This window comes from Olea europaea, chromosome 8, assembly GCF_002742605.1.
Source record: "Olea europaea var. sylvestris chromosome 8, O_europaea_v1, whole genome shotgun sequence".
NCBI lineage: Eukaryota > Viridiplantae > Streptophyta > Magnoliopsida > Lamiales > Oleaceae > Olea > Olea europaea.
The window spans coordinates 16,369,091-16,383,950 of record NC_036244.1 but is presented as its reverse complement, the minus strand read 5'-3'; the positions used below and the strand labels follow the sequence as shown (position 1 = coordinate 16,383,950).

The 14,860-nt window shown below is 34.1% G+C and overlaps 2 pseudogenes; one reads left to right on the top strand and one right to left on the bottom strand.

Annotated features, from left to right (window-relative positions):
• Positions 1-389: 389 nt before the first annotated feature.
• LOC111399272 lies at positions 390-3,650 on the bottom strand (annotated as a pseudogene).
• A 2,082-nt stretch (positions 3,651-5,732) lies between these two features.
• Positions 5,733-8,962, top strand: LOC111398359 (annotated as a pseudogene).
• The last annotated feature ends 5,898 nt before the right edge of the window (positions 8,963-14,860 follow it).

Sequence of the window (14,860 nt, the reverse complement as noted above, 5' to 3'; positions counted from 1 at the left end):
TTTCCACGTCGATGTGATTATGATTTATAAGGAACATAGTGAAAGTGAATTTGCTCATTCTAAATGTCTCCACAAGTCGTAATACTTGCTGGTGACAATAACAATTTTCTTGCAAGAAAAAATCTTGTAAACAATTGTCTATTGTTGATTGAACACCAACAAAGTGAAAAGAAAATAGTGTGCCAAAGAAGTTCAAATGTCAAATCAAACCATTGCAAAAGGGCTAAAACTATACATTTATCTCCTTACATATTGCTAAAAGTGCCCCGACACGGGCTGAAATTCCAATAAAGTGACCCTCTCACGTCTTATTATGATTCAGGCTTTGGAAGAGTAGTAACCAAGCACGAATCAAGATTACACAACTATGTTACAAGATGTGCCAGCACTCAGTATGTGTAGCCCTTAACAAACATTCATTTCTTGGCATCCTCCCCTTCGCCTTTAGCTGAGTACTTTCCGAGCTGAGCCAAGGAGTTAGCCTTAGCATGGACTACAAGTGCTCTCTGTGTAGCTTCTACATTCTCGGGGCATCCTTGCCATGTTTCCAGTGCACTGTTCTGGAGTGCTAGTGCATAGGAGAAAGAGACGTGCCATAGGTTGGATCGCATTGAGATTCAACGTTGCCTCTTCTTTAGATTATCCACTTGACAAGAACTAAATTGGGAAAAAAATTTATTTGAAGATCCATTGATAGTGAAAATAATTCTAGACAAGAAAAAATAACAAATAATGAGTTCACCTGTTTAGTACCATAATTCCTAGAACTGTAGGAGGTACTATCCTTTTTAACATGGTCAATGTATGGCAATGATATCTGGCAAAGCTTTCTTTTTGCGTTCGGCTCCTGGAGTTACCATGCTAGGTTTAAGTAGAATTCCTTCAAAAACCACGTTGTTTTCGGCTAATTAGTAGAAGACCTTTGATCAAACTTGCTCTGCAACTTCTAGTGTCTTCTCAATTGGGTAGTCTCCATCAAGAAGAATCTTGGGTTCTACAATAGGCACAAAACCATTGTCCTACACAAGAAAGCACACTTTCATTCCCTAATATTTTCCCGTTCCCTATAGGAAATAACAGGAAACTGTTTTTGGTTTCTAAGAGTAGATGCCTAGAGAATGAAACAAAAGGCTTCACGAAGAGCATGTTTGGGTAATCTTAAAAGGTTCGCTTATAAGTAAATAAATAACTTTTATGTATCTAACCACACTCATAACTAAGTTATTTATTAAAGTTAAGAGTTACTATAAAAAATAAGTAACTTTATTTCAATTAAAAGTAAGTAACTTAACATTTTTGAAAACGAAAGGATACTTGAAGCAACTTATTTCTAAAACCAAACATGCTTTTAGTCTTATCCTCCGGTTCTAAACCAATTTGAATAAATCAAGCATCTAGAGGGGAATGAAGGGAAGGTGTTGAGATTCAAATAGGTATATGAGAAATAGCAGCATATCGAGCAAGACCCCAGGCTGCTTCTTTAACCGCCAATGCAGAAGGACCACACGCTATGCTGACAACGGTTCTCCTGAAATATTTACATGCAAAGGCAACAAGGCCAAATGTGTGAAGATTATTCTTCCACAAATGAAAACTATTATTTGATAATGAATTATATGGAATAAACAAACAAATAAAAAAGTAAATTATAGAATAATATCATACCATTTTGCAAAACAAGCCCCTTACTTTTAGTATTCAGTAGGTCGAGAAGCCAATCCATCTAATCTTTAGCACCACGATTTATTGTTGGGTCCGGGTATTAGAACCAAACCCTGTCAACAAAAAGAGAGATTTGATGATCTTCAGACAAATACACAATCTCGAAATCTGATAACACTGTGAATTCACAAGATTAAACATTGGACAAGCTTACCTTGTCAACTTTGATGCCGGGTACAATATTCTCATCACATAAACAGTCTACGAACTACTTTTCATCTGTAGTCAATTGGTAAAGTGCCTCCTCGAAGAGTATGGCACCAAAAATATAATCACCTAGGCAAGGAGTTGTCAGCAGAGGTTGTCTATATGCCGGACTGTTTATTTCTGTGTTGTCAAGTCCAATGGACACTAAACTCTTCCCACAGGTTGCATTTGATTCGTCAATGGCAAGGATACCTCGTCCTGGAGATGCAACTGATTTCTACTCCGCACAAGAACAAAAAAAAAAAAAGAAAAAAAAAAACTATTTAGCAAGGATATAAGGATGAACGCCAAGCTCGTTACTCGTATGTGAAGAGCAACAATAATATTAAGACAAAATATGTTCGGATTGCAATTGAAATTCATAAAAGAACAGAATTCACCATGCCATTCTAAATAGGAATTCACAAATTAAAATATTTCCACTTGTTCTTGAAAGAGAAAATACATTGCTTGAAAGTTTAATGTCATATGCCCATGTTTAGTTTAGCTAAACATTAGATTTTTTTGATAAAAGTTTATGTAACTTGTGGTTGAAAAGTTGATAAAAGTTCTGAGTCCATGAAATGTGTAATTAAAAATGAATTTTAGAAAATGGAAGCCAAACACAGCAATAATTTCTTTACCAAAATTTGAACTGCTCATTTTGATAGATATGGGATACAAGAAAATCAACAGTCCATAACTACATAAACTAATTGGTCCAAAACCAATTATATTTTAACTACTAAAAAAAGAGTAGGGCAAATGAAAAAATAATACTATCTCCGTCCCATAAAGATATGCTTGGTTTCCTTTCCCGCATATTCTAAATTATAGGCCACTTACTTTATGGAAAGTATAGATATTTTTTTAGATTTTTAGTATACCTCTATTTAACATACATTGTTATCAATAAATATAAACTAATTATATTTAAACCATTATTTAATGCAGGAATATATTAGAAACAATTGTAAAAAAATTTATATTTCCAACTATATTAATCACATTTTCTTGATAAAATAGAAACAGTCATATCTTTATGGGACGGGATTAGAATATCCTTCCGTCCAAATAAATAAACCAACATGGATTTCCTCATGTGTGTATGCGAATATTAACCAACAAGATATCATAGCACAATGGCATGAACCATGATCTTATCGCAACTTCACATTATTATTACCTATATTAAAAAAAAAAAAAAAAAAAAAAACTTCTACTAGTACCATTTCCTTATTTTAAAAAAAAAAAAAAAAAAAAAAAACTTCTACTAGTACCAATACTTGTCTAGAAAATCTTAAATTGCTCATATATTGTACTGTATACTCTTCAAAATCAATTTAAAAATAGTGATCAACCAAACATGAACAATTACACAGCATTAGAACCCAGAGAAGAAAAGATAATACATGTAGAAATTTCCTGAATTTACAAAGCTATAGTCAATCGGTGTAAAATATATCCAAGATCCACACATATAAATCATCAAGGGTTCATAGAAAAGGCCCTTCTAACTTTTTAAGCTCTTCCTTTCCATTTCTCGAGATAACTAATACTCCAGATTCTAGTTTTCAGCTTACAGCGGTTTTGATATGTTTGTCTGTGTAAGAATCGGCGCGGATGACGGAGACATAGCAGAAGGACAAATGACAGGCCAATTCGGACCGTTGATTAAAGGACTATCCACCCATCCACAATGAGGCAGTGGCTTTCAATTTCACCATACTTGAGAACGCCATCTTTTCTGTTTTCGGTGGGCTCTTTGAAAATCTGTTTAGGAAGGGGAGTAGAGTTATTTCGCTACACATCATGCTCAAATTCAGATGGACGTATCGACGCATGATTGAACAGTTTAAAGAATTAAAACAAAAATACCCAATCATTTTTCGACACATCAGTTCGTCTTTTCACTCCTTATTTTTAAGTCTGGGTAAGTGACTTTATTCTTTTCGATATTATGGAGTGGGCAGTAGGCTTACAACATAGCACAAAATGGGTTTTCTTACGCATTTCCTCGAAGAGTTCGCACATTAAAACAAGGAAAATCAACATGCGGTTCTACCAAAAATAAACAATTGTACTTGCATCATATTTCTTATGGTTTACCAAATGAATTATTCTACTTTGTTTGTGTGCTTGGTTCGCCGTGATGGCAAAATCTAAGTTAAGAGTCATGTTAGAGTGTCATAATTCATGATATAATTTTTGATATCTCACCAGACATTATAAATAGTCTCGACCAGAATTTTAAAAGGGTGACTGTATTGTCACCACAAAATTTTTTTGTTACATCACAATTTTAATTACTTTTTATTTACTAAATTGGACATAGATGAAATTACATAAATAACCATTTAAAATGGTGTGTTTCATTGCAAGTATGAAATTCACATGAAAAACATAAATTCTAGGTAGTTTAATTTTTTTATTCGCATGAAAATTATCAATTAAATGTGTTTGATTAATTTAATTTTCAAACTAAAAAATGTTATGCTTGTCCATTTTTTATTAGTGAATAAATGGAAGAGAGATGAGAGAGCAAGAGGGAGAATGACCTGAAAAAATAAAAAAAAAACTTACTTTCCCTAAAGAAAATATTTTCCTTGTTTTCAAGGAAAATATGGTTATGCGGCCAAAAATAGGAAAATATTTTTTATGAAACAATTATCAATTGATAAGACATGAAATGTTGTGATTTAAATCCATTAATTCTTGCACTTTTATGATTAATTAACACATAAATGTACTAAGTACCCTTATATTGTGATTTAGGTTTGCATTTGAATGATCATGGCATAAAATAGAAGAAAAGAGCGAAAAAAGTGTTTTAATGGAAGAAATTAAAAGTTCAAGGACCAAGTTGCAAATAATCCCTAGATGAGACGATCAATGGAATGAAGATTAAAGATGTTGCGGGTTCAGTTGGACGCAATTAGAAGTTGAAGAGTTGAAATTGCAAGAGAAACGATTTAAAAGAATCAAAAATTAAATTCAGGACTAAAATACAACTTTTGGAAGAAATTTCGCCGGACGACAACCCAATTATAAAATCCAGACAACCGCCCAAGATTAAAATTGAATTACCGAAGCCAAAAGTCATGCCTGGACGACAACCCAGATCAATCGCGACGAGAAAAATCAAGTTTCTTTTTTGATTGAAATTCTTATGGAAAGAAATCTTGGGGAGTCTTTTAAAACCTTAGGAACATCTAAAAGGAGGATACCACTCATCATACCAGATTCATAAGGATTTTTCTCCCTTTTTGCTTAAGGATTATTGATGTACTGCTAAACTTCATCTCTTGGTCGAAGGATATTGAAGCCTTGGGATTGTTTTCAATTGTGAGATCTACCTAATTTTTCATCGTTTAATTTATATTTTTAGTATTAAATATTCTTCTATGCTTAATTTAATAATTGTTATGTTTGATTACTAAAAGGATCCATTAGTTAATAATGCGTTTCAATCTATAGCTAAGTTAAATATCAAATCCATAATTGTTTGATTAATTTAACTTGTGAAGCAACTAGGATTAGTAATTTGCTGCTTTGGGAAATTATTAAATCTTAGGGAGAATATTTATCTAGGTTAAAGGCAAATGTTTGGCTTATATTATCTAGTTCATTGATTTCTCTAATTCGGAAAGCCATTATTAAACTAAATTCTCGCGCTTGTTTAGGATTGTTTGGTAATGAGGATTAATTAGATCGCTTGTTTCTAATTAATTAAAAGTAAAGAGAAATAGGAAATTGTTTCCAATGGAAAATTATTTTCCAACGATGAATACTAAAAGTATGAATTAATAATTATTTGTGGATCAATGATCAATTGTAAATCTCCAACGGTGGATGTTAACTTAGACCAACGTTCGTTCTATTGATTTAATCCAATTTATTAATTTGCATTGCTTTTAGTTAGAATTGATTTCACCACAAACAAAATCACCCCGTTATTGTTAACATTACATAAAATTAGGCTAATCACTTTTCGTGGAAATGATCCTTACTTCCACTATTACATACAATTTTTTGGAAGTGTAGATTTTATTATTTTTGGGTGCTTGCGACAGCACACCAAATTTTGGCGCTGTTGTCGGGGAGTGAATTAGTTTATTTTTGTGCTTTTTCTTTGTTTATTTCATTCTTAAAAAAAAAAGGTGCATTTTTTTTCTTGTTTATTTTCTAATTTTTAGTTTCTTTGATTGTTTATTACCATAATTAGATCTTCTAATCAAGGTAATTTGCAGTATGATCCGAAAATTGAGAGAACTTTGCGTAGGTTACGGAGTGACATTCGGCTGAATCTTGAAGAAAACGATCTCAACTTGAACATCCTATTTGCAAGTGAATTTGATTTGGAAGAAGAGGATGTCATGGATGGAAATAGGACCTTAAAGGAGCTTGCAGGCCCATATTTGATTCATCAACCTTTATGCATTACTTTTCCTACTTTTGATACTGTCACTACTTTTGAACTTAAATCTGGACTAATTCATCTCTTGCCCACTTTTCATGGCCTTGCAGGTGAGGATCCTCACAAACATCTAAAGGATTTTCATGTGGTCTGTACAAGCATGAAGCCTACAAGAGTTACTGAGGAGCAAATTAAATTGAGGGCTTTCCCATTTTCATTGAAGGATTCGGCGAAGGATTGGCTCTATTATCTACCTTCTGGAAGTATCACCATATGAAATGAAATGAAGAAGCTATTTTTAGAAAAATGCTTTCTAGCTTCAAGAGCAGCAAATATTAGAAAAGAAATTGTGGAGTGAGGCAGGACAACGGGGAATCTCTACACGAATATTGGGAGCATTTCAAGAAACTGTGTGCAAGTTGTCCCCATCATTAAATCTTCTCATCCAATATTTCTATGAAGGCCTTCTACCCACGGAACAAAGTATTATTGATGCTGCAAGTGGAGGAGCGTTGGTGGATAAAACTCCTGAGGGTGCGAGAAACTTAATTGCAAACATGGTAGCCAATTCTCAACAGTGCAGCACTAGACTTGACACTCCTTCTAAAAGTGTCAACGAGGTAAATATCTCATCCCTTGAACAACAGATTTCAAGTCTAACTACTCTTGTTCGACAAATGGCTACAGGTACTATGCAAACAACAATGGCGTGTGGAATTTGTTCAGTAGCAAGACATCCCACTGATATGTGTCCGACTCTCCAAGAAGACCCCAATAAACAAGTTAATGTAGCCGGTGGCTTTCCAAGACAACCCCAAAGGAACTATGATCTATTTTCGAATACATACAACCAAGGTTGGAGGAACCACCCCAATCTTAGCTATGGGAATCCACAAACAAACCAGCCCATGACCCAAAATCGCTAAAGCTTTCAATAATTCAAGCAACCATACCCTCCTAGAGATCAACGGGGCCAATCTTCTAACTCTGGTATTTCTCTAGATGATATTGTTAAGTCTCTGGCCACTAACAATTTTCAATTGCAACAGGAAACAAAACAATTCCAACAGGAGGCAAAGGCTAGTATTCAAAGCTTGGAGAATCAAATGGGTCAAATGGCAACAACAATCAATCGACTAGAATCACAAAGCTCGGGAAAACTACTTTATCAAACGATAGTAAATCCAAGGAAAAATGTAAGCGCAATTTTGTAGAGGAGTGGCAAAAGGTTGAAATTCCAATGAAAGCAATTCCTACGTCATCAGAGCAAGAAAATGAGAAAGAAGTTACTATAGAGAAGAATGTCCCCAACGACGATGGTAAACCTAAGAGTAAATTTCCCCCTCTCCCTGATTATAAACCGATACCCCCTTTCTCTCAAGCATTAGCAGAATTTAGGAAGGATGAACAAAATAAAGATCTTTATGAAACCTTTCGTAGATGTGAGGTAAATATACCATTATTAGATGCTATTAAACAAATACCTCGGTATGCTAAGTTCTTAAAGGAGTTGTGTACAATTAAGAGAAAACAAAAACTCAAGGGATATGAAAAAGTTAGAGTTGAGGAAAATGTTTCAGCGGTTATTCAAAGGAAACTACCTGCAAAGTGCAAGGATCTATGTATGTTCACTATCCCTTGTACAATAGGTGAAACTAGATTTGAGAAAGCTATGCTAGACTTAGGAGCCTATATAAATGTTATGCCATATGCTATTTATGCTTCTTTGAAACTATGACCTTTGAATAAAACTGGAATAGTAATTCAATTGGCTGATAGGTCTAATGCTTACCCTGAGGGTTTGATTGAGGATGTGCTTGTACAAGTTAACGATTTGGGTATTTTTCTACTGATTTTTATGCGTTTGACATGGAAAACGGTGATCAAAATGCCCCCTTACCATTTTTAAAGACATCCAAAACTAAAATAGATGTACATAGTGGCACACTTACTACGGAAATTAATGGTGAAATAATCAAATTTAACATTTAAGATGCCATGAAATTTTCCCATGATGATAACTTTGTCTACGCTATTGATGTGATTGATTGTTTAGCTCAGGAAATTTTTGAATTTGATGGAAAGGATGAGTTGGAAGTGGCCATTGGTAAACATCTTGGGAAAAATGATGGGGAGTTAACCTTGAAAACTGAGTTGTAAAAAACTATTGCAACATTAAATGAACTTCCAAAGTTGCCACATATAGGTAAAGTGTCATGTGTTGCGATACCCATTTCTGACGAGAAGCCTTTACCTTCTGTTTTCAGGCTCTCACTCCAGATTTGAAACCTCTTCCCAAACACCTCAAGTCTGTATTCCTTAGGGATGGAGAGACATTGCCAGTATCATCTCAAATGAACTCAATGCATTGCAGGAGGAAAAACTTGTGCAGGCTCTCAAGAAGCATGGACATCTATTGGTTGTACAATTGCAGACATCAAAGGAATTAGCCCATCTACATGCATACATCGCATTTTACTTGAAGAAGAAGCAAAACCTTCCTGTCAGCCACAAAGGAGATTGAACCCGTCTATGATGGATGTAGTGAAAAAGGATATTCTCAAGCTTCTCGAAACTGGAGTAATTTACCCTATTTCTGATAGCGATTGGGTCAACCCAGTTCAAGTGGTTCCTTAAAAGACAGGGATAATTGTTGTAAAAAATCAAAATGATGAGTTGGTGACCACCCATGTTCAAAATGGGTGGTGGGTCTGTATAGATTATTGGAAATTAAATGTTGAAACTCACAAAGACCTTTTTCTCTTACCCTTTATTGATCAAATACTTGAAAGATTGGCTGGTCATCCTTATTATTGTTTTCTTGATGACAATTTAGGTTATTTTCAAATTGCAATTGCTCCAAAAGATCAAGAAAAGATAACTTTTACATGTCCATTTGGAACATACGCCCCATGCCATTTGGCTTTTGCAATACTCCGGCCACTTTTCAGCGGTTTATGGTTAGTATATTTTTAGATTACATTGAGCATACCATAGAGGTCTTTATGAATGATTTTACTATTCATGGAAACTCATTTGATAATTGTTTGCATAACCTTACACTTGTCCTTAAAAGATGCATAGAAACTAACCTTGTTTTAAATTCTGAAAAATGTCATTTTATGATTGAATAAGGCATAATTTTAGGTCATGTTGTTCACCTGGGGGAATTGAGGTAGATAAAGCAAAAATCGACATTATTCATTCTTTACCTTACCCCGTTAGTGTGATTCGTTCTTTTCTTGGACATGCAGATTTTTACCGTAGATTTATCAAGAACTTCTCCAAAATAGCATTACCCTTATGCAAACTACTACAAAATTATATGACATTCGAGTTTGATGATACATGTAAAAAGGCCTTTGACACGCTTAAGGAATTGTTAACCTCTGCCCCAATTATCCAACCTCCTGACTGGAACTTTTCATTTGAGATAATGTGCGACACAAGAAACTTTGCAGTAGCTCTTCGCTATTTGATGACAAAGAAGGAGGCAAAATCAAGGCTAATACGATGGATACTTCTCTTAAGTGAATTCAACTTGGAGATCAAAGACAAAAGATGAACAGAAAATAGTGTTACAGATCATTTGAGTCATTTAGCTCATGTGGACGATGAACTTCAGTTGCAGAAATCATTCCCTGACGAGCAATTGCTTACTGCTAATGCAACACTACCTTGGTACACAAATATGGTAAATTATTTAGTTACTAATGAATTTCCTCCTGAATTGTCTAGGTCTCAATAGGACAAAGTCAAAAGTGATGCTAAGTACTATGTGTGGGATAACCCATACTTATAGAAGCATTGTCAGATATAGTGATAAGAAGGTGCATCTCTGAAAATGAAATTACGTCCATTCTCACTTTTTGTCATTCTTATGCATGTAGGGTTCACTTTAGGATAAAAAATTATAGCAAGAAAGGTATAAGAATGTAGATTTTATTGGCCATTTTTATTTCGAGATGCTTATTCATTCTGCAAGACCTGCGAACAATGTCAAAAGACAGGTAACCTATCCCAAATGAATGAAATACCACAAACACTCATACTCGTTTGTGAAATTTTTTATGTTTGGGGCATCGATTTCATGGGACCATTTCCTACATCTTTTGGTCATGCTTATATTTTACTTGCTGTTGACTATGTTTCGAAATGGGTGAAAGCAAAGGCCACCTGGACTAATAATTCCAAAGTAGTTGCAGATTTTATCAAGTCCAACATATTCTCCTGGTTTGGAACCCAAAGGTCTCTCATAAGTGATCGAAGCACTCATTTCTGCAATCGAACTGTGGAAGCCTTGTTGCGAAAATACCATGTAACCCTCAAGGTGTCCACTGTCTATCATCCACAAACTAGTGGACAAGCAGCAGTGTTAAATCGGGAAATCAAATCCATCATTGACAAGACAGTCTGTCCAAGTAGAAAAGATTGGAGTCTGTGCTTAGATGAAGCTTTATGTGCATACAGGACTGCATACAAGACACCCATTGGAATGTCACCTTACTGGTTAGTGTTTGGAAAACCATGCTATCTTCTAGTCAAACTAGAACACAAGGCTTTTTGGGCTATCAAAAGTTTCAACATAAAGATGGATGAAAGTGGAGAGCACAGAAAGTTGCAAATTCAAGAATTAGAAAAAATTCGCAATGATGTCTATGAGAGTGCAAGAGTTTACAAGGAAAAGACGAAGGCTTTCCACGACAAAATGATCTTCAGGAAGGAATTTGAAATTGGTCAAAAAGTCCTTCTATACCATTCGAGACTTCGGTTGTTTCCAGGTAAATTACGTTGCTGTTGGATTGGACCCTTTATTGTTATTAATGTCTTCAATCATGGTGCAGTTGAAATACAAAGTTTGACAACTTTTAAATTGTTCAAGGTGAACGGCCATAGGCTTAAACCTTTCTATGACGGTATCCAAGTAGAAAAAGCGACAACATTGGATCTTGAAGATCCAGTCTAACCCGGTTGAAGAAGGACGCAACCAATCTAGCCAATGACAATAAAGAAAGGCACTGCTTGGGAGGCAACCCAATGGGAGTTCGTTCATTTACTTTTTATTTTTCTTTTCGTTTTCGTATTTGCATTCATATTTTAGGTTAAATTAGTTCTTTTCTTGAAATTTTATTTTACATTGGGGACAATGTAAATTTTAAGTGCGGGAGAGGGAATTTAGGTTGAGTGTAAAATTTTCAATTCGTATTTTTGTGTTTATTTTTGACTTTTTGATAAAACATCGACATAAGGGGAAGAAAACAAAGTAGTTTTGAACAATTTTAGTTGTGTATGCTTTTTGTTAGATTCAATTAAGCTTTTGAAAAATTTATAACATGATTGAATAGATAATCTCCTAACTTAGAGTTAATTAGTGTGGTTATTTTCTTTGAGGATGGTAGTAACTAGATTTTGTAGACAAAAAGGCAGTGAGATTTTGAGCCTTATGACTGAGACATACATATCATTCTCACTATTTTCTTTCATGAGTGATTTTATTTCATGGATTTGCTTCTCTAGAACTTGCCTTGATTCTTTTCGAGGTCATATTGATACATGCATGCACGAACATGATTAAGGCCATATTTGTTGCATAAATTAACCACCTTAGCCAAATAGCCTACCCTGTAGTTAATTTTCCCTTTGTTGAACCCCTTTAAGCCTTATAGCATTTTCTTTTGTAAACCTATATTACAAACTTTAAACCTGAAAAAACAATGTCTTTACCTAAGCCGTGGAGCTAGTGAAGTACTGTTCGTCATTTTGATACATATGGGAGTGCGAAAGAAATAAGAGTGGGGGTGTCTAAAATTTTGATAGGATTATGATGGTGGAATGAAATATATTATTCAATTTCAATTCATAAGTTATTAGTGCAATGTTTTGAGAAAAAATTGAAAAAAAATGATGAAAAAGACGAAAAAAAGGAAAGAAGTGATGGAGAAAATGATTTTCAATGTTCCATAATTACTCTATATTCATGATTTCTCCTAAAATCACAAGAAAATGATTGGGTTGTGTGAAATAGATGTAAATAAGCTGTGAGTGGAGAGATTTGATCTTACATATTTTACGTATACTTTTGAGTTGAGTTAATTCATCTTTACTCCACTAGTTTCTATGGTTTTTGAGTTACTTACCCAAATATCTCACATCTAGACCCTAGCCCACGTTACAACCTATGAAAAAGACCTTATGATTTGTGTAATGTATGTGATCTAATTGGTGGAGAATGAGAAGATATGCAAACGTATGGTAGGACACTTCCATTGGAATGAATTTGAGCGAAACACTTACCCTGCAAACATACAAGAGTTGAGCGCTTACTTCCGTAAGGGTCTACACGTTTGGTTCATCCATCTTCATTTGAGAATGCTTGCTAATTAATTATAAGTTGTGTGAGAATGTTTATCCATGAATTGTTATGTGTTTTGAAGAGTTTGATTGTTCTATGTATGTGGCATTGCAACCCTATAAAAGTGAGTTTGAGTTTTACTCAAGGACGAGCAAAAGCTAAGTGTGGGGGAATTTGATAAGACATGGAATGTTGTGATTTACATCCATTAATTTTTGCACTTTAATGATTAATTAATACCTAAATGTGCTAAGTACCCTTTTATTGTGATTTAGGTTGTATTTGGATGATCATAACATAAAATAGAAGAAAAGAGCGAAAAAGTGTTTTAATGGAAGAAATTGAAAGTTAAGGGATCAAGTTGCAAATAATCCCTAGATGAGACAAGCAATGGAATGAAGATTAAAGATGTTGCGGGTTTAATTGGACGCAATTAGAAGTTGAAGGGTTGAAATTGCAAGAGAAACGATTTAAAAGAATAAAAAATTGAATTCGGGACTAAAATACAACTTTTGGAAGAAATTTTGCTTGGGCGAAAGCCTAGTTATAAAATCCGGGCGACCGTCCAACATTAAAATTGAATTACCAAAGCCAAAGACCATGCCTGGACGACTGCCCAAGTTTTGCCTGCGTGATAGTCCAGGTCTATTGCAGCAAGAAATATCTGGTTTCTTTTTCTAATTGAAATTCTTATGGAAACACATCTTTCTTGGGAAGTCTTTTAAAATCCTAGGAACGTCCAAAAAGAGGATACCACTCATTAGACCAGATTCATAAGGTTTTTTCCTCTCCTTTTGCTTAAGGATTATTAATATATTGCTAAACTTCATCTCTTTGTTGAAGGATATTGAAGCCTTGGAATCTTTTCAATTGTGAGATCTACCTAATTTTCATCATTTAATTTATATTTTAAGTATTAAATATTCTTCTATGCTTAATTTCATGACTGTTATGTTTGATTACTCAAAAGATCCATTAGTTTATCATGCGTTTCAATCTATAGTTAAGTTAAATATCAAATCCATAATTGTTTGATTAATTTAACTTGTGAAGCAACTAGGATTAGTAATTTGCTACTTAGGAAAATTATTAAATCTTAAGAAGAATATCTATCTAGGTTAAATGCAAACGTTTGACTTGTGTTATCTAGTTCATTGATTTCTCTAATTCGGAAAGTCATTATTAAATTTATTTCTTGCGCTTCTTTGGGATTGTTTGGTAATGAGGATTAATTAGATCGTTTGTTTCTAATTAATTAAAAGTAAGGAAAAATAAGAAATTGTTTCCAATGGAAAATTATTTTCCAACGATGAATACTAAAAGTATGAATTAATAATTATTTGTGGATCAATGATCAATTGTAAATCTCCAACGGTGAATGTTGACTTAGACCAATATTTGTTATATTGATTTAATCTAATTTATTAATTTGCATTGCTTTTAGTTAAAATTGATTTCATCACAAACAAAACCTCCTATTATTGTTAACATTGCATAAAATTAGGCTAATTACTCTTCGTCGGAACGATCCTTACTTCCACTACTATATACAATTTTTTGGAAGAGTAGGTTCTACTATTTTTGGATGCCTACGACAGCACACCATCAATCAAAGAGCACAAAGCAGGAATTTGAGCGAAAAACAACATTTTTCATGAAAAATATTGACTATCAAACACATTTTAATTCTTATATAGACCAAATATCTCTCACTTCTCCTTATCTTCCCTTTTTTTCCTCCTTTTTACTTTTTTTTTTTGTTGTTGTTGATTATATAAATTCTCTTGTTTTATTAATCCAATTATTAACTTTTTATTTTAGTATGTAGTATTGGTTAACAAAAATGTATAAAAAAAAACCTTATAAAACACCCAGCGCGTCCACTCCACTTCCATACCTCTGTCCCAAAACCACCTCCCCATCACTAATCGGAAACTAAATACAGCTTGAATGTTTTCATCACTAACCATTGAGTATTGATCTGATTGTTCATCTGGATGACAGAGGTATGAGGAGGATAAGGTGGCATGTGACCGCAGATGGAGGCCGGGAATACATCATTGGTTGAAACCTTTCATTTTTGTTTGCACATTGTTCGTTCGTCATCATTGCCGCAAAATGTTGTTGGCAATGATGTTGGGACCTTGAAAACCACCACCATTCATAGTGTTAGCAAGAAGCCC